The sequence below is a fragment of the Mesoplodon bidens genome (assembly GCF_964165515.1).
Source record: "Mesoplodon bidens genome assembly, chromosome: 9".
In the NCBI taxonomy this organism is placed as follows: domain Eukaryota; kingdom Metazoa; phylum Chordata; class Mammalia; order Artiodactyla; family Ziphiidae; genus Mesoplodon; species Mesoplodon bidens.
In genome coordinates, this window is record NC_138166.1 from 71,218,282 (window position 1) to 71,235,499 (window position 17,218).

Genomic DNA, 17,218 nt, shown 5'->3' on the forward strand with positions numbered 1-17,218 from the left:
CTACAATCAGCATACATGGTCTGTGGCCTGACAGTGCAAATACCAAAAAGGAAATAAAAATCTAGAGTCATTTTAGTCTACTCTGTGTGTCCAGGTGTCACTCATTCACCCTCTACTGAAAGTTGAGGAGTTTGGAGGCCAGGCAGGTGAATTTACTTTCTACACCATCCCTATGAGCTTTTGTCTAAATTATCTAGCGACACAAAAGATCAGCTTGAAACTTATTGCTCACCTCTTATCTGTTCAATGGTTTGATGCAACAGCAAGGAATATCGTTAAAGACAATGAGGCATCAACTCCTTTAATTATTCTCTCTTAAGAATCTGCCATTTCAGACCATCTATTTCAGATTTGGAATCGTGACATTTTAACCTCTTCTTGATTAAAAGTTTCTATCTCCATCTCAAAGAATGCTTACTTTTATGTGGTTTCTCACAAATGGCTTAACCTTTCTGCATCTCAGTTTCATCCGTTATAAAATAGAGATAATTACAGTGGGTTCTATTTGCCCAGCATGTGGCAGTCATGATCCATGCCTGGACTCCCTGTAAGGTCTTCATATGGAGTTCAAAATATGTCCTAAGAGCAAAGAAAGAACTGAAAACAGATTTGGGACTAAAAACAAGGCAGGGCTCAAGGCAGAGGAGAGTTGAATGTTGATGTTCTAGAGTCCTTTGGTATCTTTCTGTCTTTTAAACACTTAATTCATTTACCTAAAAAAATATAAAAATATCATCCACAACTTTACAGCTGGTATAGATTAAAATTTTCATCAAGCTTCCAAGTAATATAGCACTTTTCCTTTTTAACAGTAATAAAAACACAAAGTTGAGAACCGATGTGATTTTAGTTTTCAAAGTTATTTTTCTAAAGGAGATAAAAGTTGTGGGTATACTGATATTTTAATGAAGAAGTGAATTATTATCCCATGATTTCTCCATTAAGAATGAAAACAGCCTCCACATGCAGAAGGGTTTGTATTACTTTGTCAGTAATTTTAAATTTGAATGGCATTTATACTTCCATTTATTAATTATAGACTTTTTGTATTGTCACTGAAAAGTGCTTTTAGGCAATCTGCTCCATCAGTCATTAGTGATTAATAGTTTTTAGTCTATATTGGTAAGTATTTTGGAAGTGTTTCTCACACAATATAGATAATACCTATCAATAAATTCCAATAACTATGAACATGTCTTTGAAGCAATTTGTTCTTTCTCTGTATTAGAAGAACTATGTACAGCTGTTACTAGCAACATACTATCAAAATGTAATCCATAATCAGATATTAATCCAATGCCATTGATAAACACCGAGAACTTCAGGAATTTTGACAACAGTATTCACTATTAGCAAAATGTTGGCATCATTAAAGTGTCCCTTTTATGACTTTCTTTAGTTGACTAGAAAGGCTTACCAATTAATTAAAAAATGCATGCACTTAAACCAAAATATTTTCACAAGGTAATCTCCTTGCTTTAGGTAAAATAGCAAGGCCAAGGAGACATTGATTCTATGTCAATAGGTTATGATTTTATTCCTCTTTCAATAAGTTGTCAAATGGAATGTTCTTATTCATTTTATGTGAAGAATGTTGAAGTGGAAGTTGTTCACTAAATTATTATTGATTTACCTATTATTTTTAATAGCCTGAGAAAATCAGACCCTAATAGAATTTTGACAGGAAGAAACTATTTGCCATTAAATAAATCCTAGCATATGAGGTAAATTTATTCTTTAGTTTGATTGATGAGATAAAATTCTAATATCTTTAAATATCTTTCTAAATATAGTAGTCCTTTGTGATATTAGACATGTAAAGTTTGTATGGTTATGTGTTTTGTAATATATCTTCTAAGAAAAATGGATAAAACTTTCTATATAAGTCTCAGCTCTTTGAAGAAATAGTACTATTTTCACATTGACAATCAGTCTTATATCATTCCCTGAACACTTGAAGAGCCTGCAGGTTTACAAAGTTAACTCAAATTTTAAAATCAAAATTTAGCAAGTGAATATAGTTCAGTGTAATTGAAACTTGCCCAAATTTATATTTATTTGATAACAATCTGTGACGTTCTAGATTTGATTTTTTTTGTTTTTGTTTTTTATTCCTCAAACAGCCTATAGCATGTTTTCTTTACTTCTTCCTCCAAAGTGTTAGATTTCCAGCAGACAACTAAGGGTTAAGTATTTAATTGATATTTTGAATTGGTCAAGAACCACACTCACTTGGACTCCCGAGCCTCTTGGTCCTATTTTGAGAGTGGCCTGCCCCATATAAACCATAATACAGTTTGTAAATTGTCCAACTTAGCTGTTCAGCTGCCGTAGCCCAAAGTTTAAAAATATGTAAGTGGGTCAGTTCTAAAATTAATGCAGCCTAACTTTGCCTGAAAACACTAAGAATATTACCCATCACAAGAGCTGAAGTATCGCCCCCAAGCAGACAGAAACAATCCCTGGAGAATGACTGCCCAGGATGATGGCTCTGTGACATGCTCACTCTACTCTCCTGTCTGCAGCCCTTGATTACAACCTAGGGTGCTCTGATCCTGCTTTTCAGACAAGAACGATGTTGGTTTTAGCTGACATGCAAATAAAAATAGGCTGATCAAATGAAGCACAATTAAATGATAACAATCACAACTAACATTTATTGAGCATTTGCAATTTACCAGACACACTCCTTTAATCTTCTAACAATTAAAAAAGAGAGGCATTATATATGCCTATTTTACAGATTTAAAAACTGGGTTTGTGTAAGAGGTATAGCTGGAACTTGAAGAAAAGCCTCAAAAGTCTGTGTCCTTTATCACCACATTATACTGCATTTTGCATGTATTACTTTCCTTTGTGTCTATTCATTATTTATTAAGCACTTAAAAAGTGTCAGCTAAGGATTAGGGATATAATGATAAGGTTCCTGTCTTCAGATAACTAATATAATAATGGAGACTGCTATGGACTGAATGTGTTCCCCCCACCCCCTGCCAAATTCCTATGCTGAAGCCCTATTCTTCAGTGTGACAGTATTGGAGATAGGGTCTTTAAGGAGGTAATTAAGGTTAAATGAGATCATAAGGGTGGGGCCCTCATCCAATACAACTGGTGTCCTTATTAGAAAATGAAGAGACACCAGGAGTGTCCATGCATGGAGAAAAGGTCATCTGAGAATGCAGTGAGAAGGAACCAAGGAGAGAGGTCTCACCAGAAACCAATTCTGCTAACACCTTGATCTTGGATTACCAGGCTCCAGAACTGTGCAAAAGTAAATTTCTGTTGTCGAAGGCACCCAGTCTGTGGTATTCTTTAGGGCAGCTTTGAAGACTAGTACAAAGACAGATACATATATCATTTTCTATAAAAGAATATGAAAAGAATAGATGTATAAATCAAATATCTGGAAAGAATAAATTTAATTTTTTTCTAATAAAAATATGAAGATGGGTTAAAAAATTTAATCCTTAGAGAGCATGCAGTTTTTTACTTTTGTCTATAGCTGATATGGTCTTCTTCAAGAGGCCCCCCTCTGGTTTACTGAGAGGAGTGTTAACTAATTGTTTAATCCAGTCTAAAACTTAATCCAACAATTGAAGTAATATAGTGGGGTACTATTCAGGAACTCCAAGAAACTGTTATCAGTCTCTCAGACTTATTACTCCTTGTTCTGCTTCTCAGGTTCATCTCCAACTGGGCATCTGGGTGTGGCATAAGGGTGGCAGGGGTGGGAACTTCTTTCGGTGAAGTAGTCTGGCTCTTCCAGCCTCCTGGTGGTGTTCCTTGAGTGCCCAGTTTCTGGATGCTCTATGAGCCTCCAGTGCTAAAATGTGAGCAAGAAAATTGTGAACCATTCTTTTGGCCTCTACAACGTACAGATTGCTCCCCTAGTGGGTTCAGCCTCAGTTTTGCCCATATTGCTGATATAAACAGTAAGCTGAATGTCCCACTCAATACAAGCCTAGGTGGTCCACTCACAAGAAGTACACCACACTTCTCTTAGCCACCCAAGAGCCTGTGCTACACAGGAAAGAGTAAGATTGAATTGGAAAGATAAAATATCAAGTTGTGACTTTAAAATAATTCTGTTATGGCTGAGTCCCAGACAGGATGGTACAAAGAAAAGTATGAGGGGGCCTCCACCCAAAGTCCCAAATGGGCATGGGGGCGAGGCCTCACTCTGCTCCCAGTGATATTTATTCATAGAAAGGATAGATCTGTTCATCATATTCTCCCACATCTCTCTTTTCTTGACACATTTCTCCAAGATTTGAAAGGTACAGCCTTCTTTTCCATCCTCTTCCTGTGTAGAATGCTTATGTAAATATCTATGGACTAAGTTCCTAAGTCTATGCTAATATTAAATAATAAAATTTGGAAAGTCCAGTTCTCAATCACTGAGCTCCAGACTATGGCCTTGCTACAAATTCTATTCTTGAATACTAATTACTACCTCAAACTTTATCTTTTCATTCCTTTTGGAAGAAACCTTAACCAAATCAAAGCAGAAGGATCTCTTTGATGGAAAATAGTTCAGAAAGGCAAAAGAGTAAGCCACGTAAATAATGTTCAACATATAGATCCTATTATACTCTTGCTGAGTAGCTAGAGGTGAATGATTGATTCTGACTTAAAAATGCTTCCCAGAAGAGAGAACCTTTGCGCTGAATCTAGAAGGAAGAAAGAAATATTTGTTAAAATATTTTTAGGATCGGCTCAGTTTAAAAATGCACAGCCATGGGTTTTGTCTAAACTGGGCACATTTTTATATCACCAGAGAATAGGCAGCAACAGCAACAAGAACACTTGACAATTATGGATCAAACTCAATAAATCTGAATAAAAAAACTCTTCCATTAGTTGACAGACACTATAAGGCACCTATTACATGCTATGAATTGTGCCCGGTGTTACCAAAAATGGAAAAGACACACTCCCTATTATCAGGCAACATACAAGCATACTATTGAAAATGCTTAGCTTGCAGTGCAGCACACACATTTTAGAAGGGAAGAAGAGTTGTAATCACTGAGCAGGGTTAAAAAATAATTTTCCAAATGATGAAAGTCAAGTATTTCATAGTAAAATCAGGACTAATCCTTTTATCAGAGTCCCACCTATCCAGTTGTTCAGAGAGTCACAGATGGCACCTCCCTTGCATTCCATGAGAAGAAACATGCTGAAAGATTATGACCAGTATAGGAAAGTTTATTGAAAGATTATAGGTAGAATAGAGTATATTTTGGCACATATGTTTATTATTGAAATTCTATTTACAATAATCACTAAGACTTTTAATCACCTGTCCAATAGGTATTTTTAAGTTTATAAGTTTACACTCATTATTCTTTAATTTCATAACATTGTAAGAAAAGTTCACAAAATACAATTCTGAAGGTATAATATGTAAATAATCATTTTCCATTTATTGAGTAAAAATTCTTTCTCTTAACCTATAATATTATTTTTTATGTAAAATTTATTGAATACAAAGTAACAGGATATAAATGGAAATGAGGCAGGTAGAAAAACTAGCTTATAGAGTAATAGTGTTATGACTGAAAACAAATATTGTCTGATTAACCAACCAATAAAGTATTAAAATTATCATCTATAAGTATTTTTAAATCAATGACATTCTATAACTTTCATCATTACTGCAACTGGTGGGGACAAGATTGGGTTTCAGAAACAAATAATGCTGTACTTGTATTCTGCTTGTATTGACTCCACACTTTTAGGAAGAAATTACTTATTGTCCTCATGAATTATCTCATATACTGTTCAACAGCAAATAAAAGTAGAACCTCCTCTTAAAATATACTGAATTGGGGGCTTCCCTGGTGGCACAGTGGTTGAGAGGCTGCCTGCCGATGCAGGGGACACGGGTTCGTGCCCCGGTCCGGGAAGATCCCACGTGCCGCGGAGCGGCTGGGCCAGTAAGCCATGGCCGCTGAGCCTGCGCGTCCGGAGCCTGTGCTCCGCAACGGGAGAGGCCACAACAGTGAGATGCCCGCGCACCGCAAAAAAAAATAAGAAAAAAAATTATACTGAATTTGTAACCAGCAAAGTCTTGAATATCTTGATGAAAGTGAAGCCCAGAAATTTATATGTAACACAATCAATGGTGGCTTCTAAATTCTACATAAGTGGGGCTTTAGGACAAATCTGGTTAAGCTAAGGGTCTTGTGTTGAAGTTACATTTGCAGAGCAGGTACACTACTTTTATTTAGGTTGTTAATTATAGTGGATAAAAACATCAATATTTTATAAAATTTTATTTGGCTTTTACATAAGTTTAAGAAAACACAAATCTTCACATGAAAAATATTATCATTACAGTTGTCCCTCGATATCTGCAAGGGATTGGTTCCAGGACCACCTCGAAGATACCAAAATCCGACGATACTGGAGTTTCTTATGGCATACTAGAGTCGGCCTTATGTATCAACAGTTTGTGCGTCTCATGGATGCAGAGAGTCAACCATATTTTTATGTAAGATATAGTTTAAAATATTATTGGGAATTAATATGTTCTCCCTTCCTCAAGCCATTCAGTGGTACTGCCACTGTAGACACATAAAATAATGTGTGAATAACTCCCATATCTTTCTAATACTAACCCTCTCCTAAAGTCAAGAGTTATATATTTACCTTCATTCTCAAAGGCATATCAAACTTATTATGTCCAAAATTATGTTCATAATTTACTAGTCTCCCTAAACATTTTTCTCTTTCAGATTTTCTATTTTAGTTAGTTGATGGCACCACCAGCCAGCCAGTCAGCAGACTGGCTTCATTCTTAGTCCTTTTCTTGGCCTCATCTTCTATTATTTATTCCTTCTGTATCTCAGATGGAGGCATCAACATTCGTCCAACAATTCAGGCCAGAAATGTGGAGCAGGCTCATGTCAATATCCCATCTATCTAGCTAGAGAGAAAGTGATAGTAGCAATGTAGATAGTACTCTCTCTCCACCCAATGCAATCAGTCACCAAAGCTGGTGGATCTTACCATCGGAAAAGTTTCTTAGATTTATTCTCTCACATGATAGAGGGGTTGATCAAACTGAGCTTTGTGTAAACTTGAATACTTGGAAGATTCACATATTTAAGATTTGAGTTCACACACTTGAATACTTTAATTTCATAGCAGAAGACTATGCAAAAGGCAGAACTGGAATGCTGCCCATGTAGCCAAAATGGAAATAAAAAGGGACAAGAAAGTCCTGGAAGTAGTTCACGAGACAAAAACTCCATCCCTAAAATTAGGTATAAGACCTGAAGGAGTCAAGAATAGAAGACAAGTTTAAGGCTCTGTGCTATGAGTCTAGGATCTTATACATTTCCTCTGATTAGACACAAGATTAGTTTAAGGATCAGAGGCAGAACCAAGCAAACACCTATACATCCATACATATACACATACATACACATAAATATAAAACAAAAAAAATTCACAGTATATGGCAATATACAAAACTGCAGAAGCCATCAAGTCATTAGTCTTTTTCAGTGCAGCTCTGAAGCTCAAATTCTTAGGTTCTAGCTTAATCTCTGCCATATGCTGTATGGTCTTGGAAAAGTAACCTACATACTCTGAGCTTCATCTGTGAAACAGGGATTATAATACCATCTACCCCATAAGACTGTTGAGAGGTTTAAGTGAGATAATGCCAGGGGAGAAAATAAACAAAGTTTATTATTACATGTTGAAACCTCTTGCAGTGTAATCTTTAACTAGAACTAACTTCCTTTAGCATAACCGTCTACTCCTTTTTTCCTCTCATCACTATATTGATGACACTCTAGTCCTCATTTCAGGTCATAAAGCTCACCTATGCCTTGTTTGTCTTCATTATTTATTTGGATGTCTCCACTTGAATGGCCTTTGATACATTTTACAAATCTGAAACTGAATACATTATCTTCTCTTATTTACTTTATGTGGCAATAGCCTCAGCAAGTAATTGAGAACTTTGGTTGAAGAGACTGTAAAGAAAGACAGCATTCCTCCCCTTAAGGTAAGTTAACCCTAGTCTTCTCAACTAGACTGTAAATTCCTTAAAAATTTAGAACAATTCTCCTTTTTACTGTTGTGAGGCTGGGCACCCCAGGAGAGATGAAATTGATACGTTGTGGGAGGGTGATGAGGATGTTTCTCATATGTTTTCAGCTGATAGTGTAGCCAGAGAATGACCTTTGTATCCTTGAACAAGTCCTCCTACCTAGAACCTCCCTTAGAGGACAAGCCACCATGGAGTCCCTGTGGGTAGCATCCTTAGTAAAGCAGGCAAGCAGCCCATTACCTAAGGAAAAATTACTTGAGAATTTTAAAATGAAAGATTACCTTCCTTTGAGGGGTTTGCACCCAGATAGGTATCATATTCTGGAACCAGCCCTAACTCAGCATTCCTGATTCCTTTTGGAATTCCTCTTTCCTTTTACCCTCGTGAGATTATCCAATGCCTTTGGCTGTTTCCTCTGTTTGAAGGATCTTCTTCCCAGATATCTGATGGCTCATTTCCTGGCTTCCTTTAACCTTAAAATATAAAACAACTTTCTTCTTTTGGGGCTTCCCTGGTGGCGCAGTGGTTGAGAGTCTGCCTGCCGATGCAGGGGACATGGGTTCGTGCCCTGGTCCGGGAAGATCCCACATGCCACGGAGCGGCTGGTCCCGTGAGCCATGGCCACTGGGCCTGCGCGTCTGGAGCCTGTGCTCCGCAGCCCGAGAGGCCACAACAGTGAGAGGCCCGCGTACCACAAAACAAACAAACAAACAAACAAAAACTTTCTTCTCTAAAATTACAAGCTCCTCTCTGGGAAGCACACATACACACAAACTTCTTGTCCCCTTTCCCTGCTTTCTTTTTCTCCTTAACCCATGTCAATATTTAACACACATTCTCTCTCTGTCTCTGTGTCTCTCTGTCTCTCTCTCTCTCTATATATATATATAGTTGGCTCATTTATCATTGTTGTCTGTCTTCCCCATTAGAATTCAAGGTCCATGAAGACAGGGATTTTTGTCTGTTTTATTAACTACCCTAGCCCCAGCACCAAGGACAGTGTCTTCTGCATTATTATATGGGCTCAATAAATATTTGTTGAGTGAATAATTCAATTACTGGACATGTTCTTTGTAATCTCAAATGGATGGCCTCCTTCTCTAGGGATTTTCATGCTCACAAGCCACCACCAGGGATTTTACCGGGTAACTTTTGTCTTAAGCGATTCTTGATTCACTTCCCCACTCCCATGTTCCATTCTCTTGGAATTTTTTTAGATGATTGGGAATTATTCTTAAAAAAATTATCTAGGTGAATGCAGATGGCTAAAATTAAGTACAGTGTAATCCAGATACAGTTTTCTACTGTGGGAGTCCTCAGTGACTCATCCCAAAGAGTCAAAGATGTGAAAATTTCAGGAAATGTGGCAGTCTTTTGGGAAAAATTTGAGGACAATCGAGTGTTAAACATAGAGTGTAGAAAGCTGCCTTTGCCTTCTACGTCTGTGTTCAACTCTGGGTCTTCAATGTAATCACCATGGCTTAAAGCTGATGTATTGTAAAGATAAAAATTAGTAGGTTCAATAGCTGTTTACTGAAAGGGCAATTCATTTAGGAATACTTTTTAGCACAGATATGGGCTTTTTAGCCAAGACATTTTTACTTGACTACAATTTAAGCCAATTTCCTTTTGTTTAGTCCACAAGGGAGACTCAATAGCTAGTTCTCGTTATCCATCTTTCTCACAGTAATATTTCAAAGGTTTAATAAAGGACAATACAAAACTTTTGCAAGTATAAACTGCAAGAGAAATAATGATGGCTTTATTCTTTAGTGGTTCCATGTCGCCTCACTATATCTTGTTGACATTCACTAATTAAATGTCAGTTCCCAATTGCTACATGGGTAAAAGTGTTATTTGACATAATCTAAAATAGAATCTAATTAAAACTCAGTTGCGCTTGGATGCCAATACTGTTTGTCCTCCCATTCCTCATGTTCCGCCCAGTATCTCTAGTCTCCTTTACTGTTCTTCTCCTCCCTCTACTACTCACCTGTCAATTCCCACCCCATTTCCCACCACGACATAGAATAAGTGAAGGCCAACTCCTCTCCAGCTGTTATTTACTATTACTGTTCCCATATGTTTTCAACTGATAGTGTAGCCAGAGAATGACCTTTACCAGTCCCATCCCCATTGTCCTAATGTTGTTTCGTGCTACCTACAGATTTCATGCTGGTTTTGTCTTTTGGCTTCTATTTTATTTTATTGTCAGGAGTTGTGTCACTGAAGATCACTTGGCAGAACTAAGAACCGGTGTTAAATAACCTTACTGTGAGTGAAGCATGTGTTTAGGAGGCAGTAAGAGATGAAGGCTGGCAGTAAGTGGCAGCCACAGTCGAAATTTACTGGTTCTTGGATTAACCTCAACCCCACAACAGAAGCAAATGTGTGATTTGCCAATGGAAGGACAGCAATTTGCAGAATAAGCTTGTTCTTAGAATAGGTAACTTGTGGCACTAACTGGCTTCTATATTTTCTTATTTTACCTCAAACAACATTAAAACCATGAGCAGTATTTTGAGAAAATAGAGTTGTCTCTTGAGGAGGATTCCATAAAACAAAAAACAGAAAGTATATCATAACATACTTGTATGAGTCTCTGCACAATATCACTGTGAGGCAGGAAACTAAGTTACAGAAAATTCAGACGACCTGCCTCAGTTTGCAAAGAAAGTCACATTCAACTCTCAAACCCAGGTCTTTTTGTTTTTTTTATTGGAGTAAAACTGCTTTAAAATGTTGTGTAAGTTTCTGCTGTACAATGAAGTGAATCAGCTCTATGTATACATATATCCCCTCCCCCTTGGACCTCCCTCCCACACACACCCCCACCCCACCCATCTAGGTCGTCACAGAGCTGAGCTGCCTGTGCTACACAGCAGGTTCCCACTAGCTATCTATTTTACACATGGTAGTGTATTTATGTCAAATTTAATCTCCCAATTCATCCCACCCTCCCCTCCCCGCCATGTCCACATGTCCATTCTCTACGTCTGCGTCTCTGTTCCTGCCCTACAAATAGGTTCATCTCTACCATTTTTCTAGATTCCACATATATGTGTTAATATACAATATTTGTTTTTCTCTTTCTGACTTACTTCATTCTGTATGACAGACTCTAGGTCCATCCACATCTCTACAAATGACCCAATTTTGTTACTTTTTATGGCTGAGTAATATTCCATTGTATATATGTGTACCACATCTTCTTTATCCATTCATCTATCATTGGACATTTAGGTTGTATCCATGTCCTGGCTATTGTAAATAGTGCCGCAATGAACATTGTGGTACATGACTCTTTTTGAGTTATGGTTTTCTCAGGGTATATGCCCAGTAGTGGGATTGCTGGGTCATATGGTAGTTCTATTTTTAGTTTTTTAAGGAGCCTCCGTACTGTTCTCCATAGTGGCTGTATCAATTTACATTCCCACCAACAGTGTAAGCAGGTTCCCTTTTCTCCACACCCTCTCCAACATTTATTGTTTGTAGCTTTTTGATGATCACCATTCTAACCGGTGTGAGGTGATACATCATTGTAGTTTTGACTTGCATTTCTCTAATAATTAGTGATGTTGAGCATCTTTTCATGTGTCTCTTGGCCATCTGTATGTCTTCTTTGGTGAAACGTCTATTTAGTTCTTCCATCCATTTTTTTAGTTGGGTTGTTTGTTTTTTTTTGATACTGAGCTCCATGAGCTGTTTATATATTTTGGAGATTAATCCTTTGTCCGTTGCTTCATTTGCAAATATTTTCTCCCATTCTGAGGGTTGCCTTTTTGTCTTGTTTATGGTTTCCTTTGCTCTTCAAAATGTTTTAAGTTTCAATAGGTCCCATTTGTTTATTTTTGTTTTTATTTTCATTACTCTAGGAGGTGGGTCAAAAAAGATCTTGCTGTGGTTTATGTCAAAGAGTGTTTTTCCTATATTTTCCTCTAAGAGTTTTATAGTGTCCTGTCTTACATTTAGGTCTCTAATCCATTTTGAGTTTATTTTTGTGTATGGTGTTAGGGAGTGTTCTAATTTCATTCTTCTATATGTAGCTGTCCAGTTTTCCCAGCACCACTTATTGAAGAGACTGCCTTTTCTCCATTGTATGCTCTTGCCTCCTTTGTCATAAATTAGGTGACCATATGTGCATGGGTTTGTCTCTGGGCTTTCTATCCTGTACCATAGATCTATATTTCTATTTTTGTGCCAGTACCATACTGTCTTGATTACTGTAGCTTTGTAGTATAGTTTGATGTTGGGGAGCCTGATTCCTCCAGCTCCATTTTTCTTTCTCAAGATTGCTTTGGCTATTAGGGGTCTTTTGTGTTTCCATGCAAATTGTGAAATTTTTTGTTCTAGTTCTGTGAAGAATGCCATTGGTAGTTTGATAGGGATTGCATTGAATCTGTAGATTGCTTTGGGTAGTAGAGTCATTTTCACAATGTTGATTCTTCCAATCCAAGAACATGGTATATCTCTCCATCTATTTGCATCATCTTTAAGTTCTTTCATCAATGTCTTATAATTTTCTGCATACGGGTCTTTTGTCTCCTTAGGTAGGTTTATTTCTAGATATTTTATTCTTTTTGTTGCAGTGGTAAATGGGAGTGTTTTCTTAATTTCACTTTCAGATTTTTCATTACTAGTGTATAGGAATGCCAGAGATTTCTTTTTTTTTTTCTTTTGCTCATTTTATTTTTATTTATTTTTATTTTTATTTTTTTATTATTATTTTTTTTATTAGTTTCTGCTTTATAACAAAGTGAATCAGTCATACATATACATCTGTTCCCACATCCCTTCCCTCATGCATCTCCCTCCCTCCCACCCTCCCCATCCCACCCCTACAGGCGGTCACAAAGCACCGAGCTGATCTCCCTGTGCTCTGCGGCTGCTTCCCACTATCTATCTACCTTACGTTTGGTGGTGTATATATGTCCATGCCTCTCTTTCGCTTTGTCACAGCTTACCCTTCCCCCTCCCCATATCCACAAGTCCATTCACAAGTAAGTCTGTGTCTTTATTCCCGTTTTACCCCTAGGTTCTTCATGACATTTTTTTTTTAAATTCCGTATATATGTGTTAGCATACAGTATTTGTCTTTCTCTTTCTGACTTACTTCACTCTGTATGACAGACTCTAGGTCTATCCATCTCATTACAAATAGCTCAGTTTCGTTTCTTTTTATGGCTGAGTAATATTCCATTGTATATATGTGCCACATCTTCTTTATCCATTCATCCGATGATGGACACTTAGGTTGTTTCCAGCTCCGGGCTATTGTGAATAGAGCTGCAATGAACATTTTGGTACATGTCTCTTTTGGAATTATGGTTTTCTCAGGGTATATGCCTAGTAGTGGGATTGCTGGGTCATATGGTAGTTCTATTTTTAGTTTTATAAGGAACCTCCATACTGTTCTCCATAGTGGCTGTACCAATTCACATTCCCACCAGCAGTGCAAGAGTGTTCCCTTTTCTCCACACCCTCTCCAGCATTTATTGTTTCTAGATTTCTTGATGATGGCCATTGTGACTGGTGTGAGATGATATCTCATTGTAGTTTTGATTTGCATTTCTCTAATGATTAATGATGTTGAGCATTCTTTCATGTGTTTGTTGGCAGTCTGTATATCTTCTTTGGAGAAATGCCTATTTAAGTCTTCTGCCCATTTTTGGATTGGGTTGTTTGTTTTTTTGCTATTGAGCTGCATGAGCTGTTTATAAATTTTGGAGATTAATCCTTTGTCAGTTGCTTCATTTGCAAATATTTTCTCCCATTCTGAGGGTTGTCTTTTGGTCTTCTTTATGGTTTCCTTTGCTGTGCAAAAGCTTTGAAGTTTCATTAGGTCCCATTTGTTTATCTTTGTTTTTATTTCCATTTCTCTAGGAGGTGGGTCCAAAAGGATCTTGCTGTGATTTATGTCATAGAGTGTTCTACCTATGTTTTCCTCTAAGAGTTTGATAGTTTCTGGCCTTACATTTAAGTCTTTAATCCATTTGGAGCTTATTTTTGTGTATGGTGTTAGGGAATGATCTAATCTCAAACTTTTACATGTCCCTGTCCAGTTTTCCCAGCACCACTTATTGAAGAGGCTGTCCTTTCTCCACTGTACATTCCTGCCTCCTTTATCAAAGATAAGTTGGCCATATGTGCGTGGGTTTATCTCTGGGCTTTCTATCCTGATCCATTGATCTATCTTTCTGTTTTTATGCCAGTACCACACTGTCTTGATTACTGTAGCTTTGTAGTATAGTCTGAAGTCAGGGAGCCTGATTCCTCCAGCTCCGTTTTTCGTTCTCAAGATTGCTTTGGCTATTCGGGGTCTTTTGTTTTTCCAAACAAATTTTGAAATTTTTTGTTCTAGTTCTGTGAAAAATGCCAGTGGTAGTTTGATAGGGATTGCATTGAATCTGTAGATTGCTTTGGGTAGTAGAGTCATTTTCACAATATTGATTCTTCCAATCCAGGAGCATGGTATCTCTCTCCATCTATTTGTATCATCTTTAATTTCTTTCATCAGTGTCTTATAATTTTCTGCATACAGGTCTTTTGTCTCCTTAGGTAGGTTTATTCCTAGATATTTTATTCTTTTTGTTGCAATGGTAAATGGGAGTGTTTTCTTTATTTCATTTTCAGATTTTTCATCATTAGTGTACAGGAATGCCAGAGATTTCTGTACATTAATTTTGTATCCTGCTACTTTACCCAATTCATTGATTAGCTCTAGTAGTTTTTCGGTAGCATCTTTAGGATTCTCTATGTATAGTATCATGTCATCTGCAAACAGTGACAGCTTTACTTCTTCTTTTCCAATTTGGATTCCCTTTATTTCCTTTTCTTCTCTGATTGCTGTGGCTAAAACTTCCAAAACTATGTTGAATAAGAGTGGTGAGAGTGGGCAGCCTTGTCTTGTTCCTGATCTTAGTGGAAATGGTTTCAGTTTTTCACCATTGAGGACAATGCTGGCTGTGGGTTTGTCATATATGACCTTTATTATGTTGAGGAACGTTCCCTCTATGCCTACTTTCTGTAGGGTTTTTATCATAAATGGGTGTTGAATTTTGTCGAAAGCTTTCTCTGCATCTATTGAGATGATCATATGGTTTTTCTCCTTCAACTTGTTAATATGGTGTATCACATTGATTGATTTGCGTATATTGAAGAATCCTTGCATTCCTGGAATAAACCCCACTTGATCATGGTGTATGATCCTTTTAATGTGCTGTTGGATTCTGTTTGCTAGTATTTTGTTGAGGATTTTTGCATCTATGTTCATCAGTGATATTGGCCTGTAGTTTTCTTTCTTTGTGACATCCTTGCCTGGTTTTGGTATCAAGGTGATGGTGGCCTCGTAGAATGAGTTTGGGAGTGTTCCTTCCTCTGATATTGTTTGGAAGAGTTTGAGAAGGATGGGTGTTAGCTCTTCTCTAAATGTTTGATAGAATTCGCCTGTGAAGCCATCTGGTCCTGGGCTTTTGTTTGATGGAAGATTTTTAATCACAGTTTCAATTTCAGTGCTTGTGATAGGTCTATTCATATTTTCTATTTCTTCCTGAGTCAGTCTTGGCAGGTTGTGCATTTCTAAGTATTTGTCCATCTCTTCCAGGTTGTCCATTTTATGGGCATAGAGTTGCTTATAGTAATCTCTCATGATCTTTTGTATTTCTGCAGTGTCAGTTGTTACTTCTCCTTTTTCATTTCTAATTCTATTGATTTGAGTCTTCTCCCTTCTTTTCTTGATGAGTGTGGCTAATGGTTTATCAATTTTGTTTATCTTCTCAAAGAACCAGCTTTTAGTTTTATTGATCTTTGCTATTGTTTCCTTCATTTCTTTTTCATTTATTTCTGATCTGATTTTTATGATTTCTTTCCTTCTGCTAACTTTGGGATGTTTTTGTTCTTCTTTCTCTAATTGCTTTAGGTGCAAGGTTAGGTTGTTTATTCGAGATGTTTCCTGTTTCTTAAGGTGGGATTGTATTGCTATAAACTTCCCTCTTAGAACTGCTTTTGCTGCATCCCATAGGTTTTGGGTCGTCGTTTCTCCAGTCATTTGTTTCTAGGTATTTTTTAATTTCCTCTTTGATTTCTTCAGTGATCACTTCGTTATTAAGTAGTGTATTGTTTAGCCTCCATGTGTTTGTATTTTTTACAGCTCTTTTCCTGTAATTGATATCTAGTCTCATAGCATTGTGGTCAGAAAAGATACTTGATACAATTTCAATTTTCTTAAATTTACCAAGGCTTGATTTGTGACCCAAGATATGATCTATCCTGGAGAATGTTCCATGAGCACTTGAGAAAAATGTGTATTCTGTTGTTTTTGGATGGAATGTCCTATAAATATCAATTAAGTCCATCTTGTTTAATGTATCATTTAAAGCTTGTGTTTCCTTATTTATTTTCATTTTGGAAGATCTGTCCATTGGTGAAAGTGGGGTGTTAAAGTCCCCTACTATGATTGTGTTACTGTCGATTTCTCCTTTTATGGCTGTTAGTATTTGCCTTATATATTGAGGTGCTCCTATGTTTGGTGCATAAATATTTACAATTGTTATATCTTCTTCTTGGATCGTTCCCTTGATCATTATGTAGTGTCCTTCTTTGTCTCTTCTAGTAGTCTTTATTTTAAAGTCTTTTTTGTGTGATATGAGAATTGCTACTCCAGCTTTCTTTCGGTTTCCATTTGCATGGAATATCTTTTTCCATCCCCTTACTTTCAGTCTGTATGTGTCTCTAGGTCTGAAGTGGGTCTCTTGTAGACAGCATATATATGGGTCTTGTTTTTGTATCCATTCAGCCAATCTGTGTCTTTTGGTGGGAGCATTTAGTCCATTTACATTTAAGGTAATTATCGATATGTATGTTCCTATTCCCATTTTCTTAATTGTTTTGGGTTCGTTATTGTAGGTCTTTTCCTTCGTTGTGTTTCTTGCCTAGAGAAGTTCCTTTAGCATTTGTTGTAAAGCTGGTTTGGTGGTGCTGAACTCTCTCAGCTTTTGCTTGTCTGTAAACGTTTTAATTTCTCCATCAAATCTGAATGAGATCCTTGCTGGGTAGAGTAATCTTGGTTGCAGGTTTTTCTCCTTCATCACTTTAATTATGTCCTGCCACTCCCTTCTGGCTTGTAGAGTTTCTGCTGAGAGATCAGCTGTT